Below are 3,386 nucleotides of genomic sequence, written 5' to 3' on the forward strand. Positions count from 1 at the left end.
TTTACCTTGAATGTTAGGGTTTGAAAGGAAGTAAGGTCCTAATTGTGGAAAATAAGCTCATGCAGTTGTTGTAGTTGTTTCTTGGCTTGGATGTATAGTATAAGGGGGAATAAATTGCATTTCTTGCTCCATTTAAAAAAAATACAAGAATAAATATGTTTTATAATATAAAATAAATGAAGTTAATATTTTTTATATTCTTTGTACTTCTAAGTGCATCATTTCTTTGGCTCCCATCTCAAGTGGTGTAGACGAGGAATTGTATTTTCTTTTGTTAACTTCTTCACCTGCTGCTTCTGCTATAAGTTTGGTTTTCTATAAGAAAAATAAAAATGTATGATGATCTTAGCAAAATGAATAAGTTTATTATAACATTTTGTAGTATATTACATATATTAAAAAAAAAAAAAAAAAAAAAAAAAAAAAAAAAAAAAAAAAAAATTTTAAAAAAACCTCCAATATTTTTAAAAAAACTCAAATTTAAATCATACCTGCAATTCGTTTTCTTTCTTCTTACTTTTTCTTTTTATCATGAACCTTTTTATTCTTCAAAATGGATTTCTCAACATTGGAGACCTTTCTCTTGGTGGGCGGTCGACAATGGCTCCGTTTGGTAATGCTTTTAAGAAGCCAAAAGCACTTTTTTTTTCAGCTGAAGCTCAAAAATATGTTTGGTAAACACATAAAAATAGATTCTTAAAGAATCTAAAAGCTATTTTCCATCTGAAATCAGAAGCAGCTCACTTGCTGCTTCTGATTTCAGATTGTGCGGGAATCTGAAGGAATACATTAATAAAATTTTGGTTATTCCCAAAATAACCCATCTCTCCCTCGTCCTCGTGCACACATCTCCTCAGCCCCTCCCTGAAACTCTCAGCCTCTCAACCTTCGCTCGTGCTCTCTCGCCTCAGCCTCTCAGCCTCCTCTCGTGCTCTCTCGCCTCACCCTCCCTCAGCATCTGGGCATAGGCTCCGTTAGTATGAATGCCATTGAAGAAACAGGGAGAACGGAAAAGAAATGGTCAAGATTATTTCTTTTTGTCTTGCAATATGCGTAAGTAGAAGGCTGTTATTTGCTCTTGTTATTTTGTTTAACAGTTTTCTCACTAAACCCAAATCTGGGTTTTGTGTGCTCCGTTTGCTGGTTTGGCAATTGGTTTTTTTGTTTTTTTTTTCTTTAGGCCTTTTGTAAATCTTGCTTGTTTCTTTTGTTACTGTGAAAAGGGTTTTTGATATTGGAAGAAATTTATGCCGGACGACTTGTATGAGGATTGTCGACTCTGTGCCTGTGTTGCTATCGTTACTTTTTAATTCATTTTTTTTAGTTGAATCATTGATGTTTGGTTTATTTCTTTCTTTTATCTTAAATTTAGGAATAGTTAAGAATTAGACTGAGAAGTGGCTGCCCAAAGTGTCAAAGAATGGTCAGGGATTAATTCATTTGCACTTGCCACTCAGACCAAGTTGCTCGAATTGCTGGGAAAACTCAAGCAGGAGGTTGAACTTTTATTTATTTATTTTTTCCCTTTAGTCATAATTTTATAATCTTGAATTCTTTTTTTCTTTGGACAAAAAATAGTTTTTTTTTTAATATGATTTTTGCTCACTAACATTAGTCCTTTTTAGGTTGTTGTCCTTTTCTCTTTGCTTGGTTGATTACTGTTTTAGTTTCGTTTGAAGGTTTTGAGTATTGCTTTCTATCATTTTTTTCACAAAGCCAGTGTGTTGCATTTTGCAGAGTTGATAACTTGGACAAGGAGGTTGTGAGAGCCATTACCAACAGTTTTGGCTAACGAATCTGGAATCGAGCTTTAGTTATCCTTACATATTGAAGTTACTGTTCTTTTCTTCTTCTTCTTCTTTTTTTTAATAGTTCAACAATTATAACATAATATTGTGTTTTTGAGCTTTCAATCCAAGGGGTTTTGGTCAACGCATTTTGTGAAGCTTTTGTTTATCCTTTTCAAGTTATTGACAAGATTGGCTATTCTTTGGAAATAAGTTCTTCCGAGTGGAATTGCTTGGATTTCTTATTTAGTTGAAAAAATCACGGAAGTGGCGTTGAATGGAAGCAAGTCTATTTTTGTTGATACGAAGTTAATTGAATGGCAAAACCCCAATGAGAGGGGGAAGACCTTCATTCATTTGATTTTATTAATCCAAGTAAGCCCGTGGAAATTTTCTTTTCGCTTTTTCTTGGGGAAGAAAGATCTTAAATTTTGTTTCTCTTTCCTGATTCAATGAATTGCTTTCAATTTGCCTTGTTTTTTGTAGTTCTTCTTTGCCATTAAACCAATTGAGCGGGCAATCAAGACGGATATTGCAAGGGAAAGCAGACCTGCATGGGAGATGCGGGATGCAAGCTTGGCCAGCCGCAAGTTCTGATTTGGCTTAGTATTTAGTTGTATTATGGATGTATGCCTTGATGCAGTTTTTCCTCTGTTCATGTTTTATCTACCCGTTGCAAGTAGTTGTTCCAATATTCTGCAGTAGCGATAATCTGCGGCAGTGGATTGTTTTAGCGTTTGGAGAGAACTGGATTTGTTGTTTGGCTTATGTTCTTCTGTTGGATCATCGATTTTGCTAATAATATAGTAGGTATTTCTTCTGTTCAAGATTTATTTGTTTGATTTTGCTTTGAGAGTATGACAAGTCAACATGTGTCAAGGGTGAGAGCTGATAGTGAAGCTTATTTTTTCTCGAAGGAGTTCTTGCTCAAATTTCAAATGCTATTTTGGAAAATAGCGTCCTCATATTTGTTAAGAGTAAACGACATCTTTTAGAACAGAGTAATTTTGCTGTTGAGATGAGGAGAGAATATTTTATCGCCAAATTGGATAAAATTGCTCGTCTGTTGGCTGTTGATAGTAAGTTACTTGAAAAGTAAATACATTCTTACAGATTAGGCTTAAGACTCAAATCTTTTTTGTGTAGTATTCCTACAAATTATAATTACTTCTGTGGCTACTTTTTTGTAGCATTATACAAATGTAGATTTTGAAGTAGTAAAAGATATAGGTCGGGTGATTGCAACCATATGGTATTTGGTTGTGTTAATAAGATTGACAATTTATCATTATGCTATTTTTAGCTGTAATTATATTGTGAATGAAGGAATGAAAAAAAGAAAATTAATTATCATAAATTTATTATTAAAAAATTTAAAATCATAACATTATGGTTTTTTTTTTAAAGTTAAACAAGTATTTTTAAATACCAAAAACAATTATATATATTTAAATTTCATAACATATCTATTTTGGTCATTTTACATACTCACAGCAATTCCACATCAAAATTTACCAAACGCTATTTACTGATTTTAGAATCAGCACAGCTACTATAATTATAATTTACCAAACACTTAGCTACTTTTTGAAACAGCTA

At 32.8% G+C, this 3,386-nt stretch overlaps 1 pseudogene; it reads left to right on the plus strand.

The window, feature by feature from the left end:
• The first annotated feature begins 600 nt into the window (after positions 1-600).
• On the plus strand, positions 601-2,614 carry LOC112090475 (annotated as a pseudogene).
• The last annotated feature ends 772 nt before the right edge of the window (positions 2,615-3,386 follow it).

This window comes from Morus notabilis, unplaced genomic scaffold (assembly GCF_000414095.1).
Source record: "Morus notabilis unplaced genomic scaffold, ASM41409v2 Scaffold10, whole genome shotgun sequence".
NCBI lineage: Eukaryota > Viridiplantae > Streptophyta > Magnoliopsida > Rosales > Moraceae > Morus > Morus notabilis.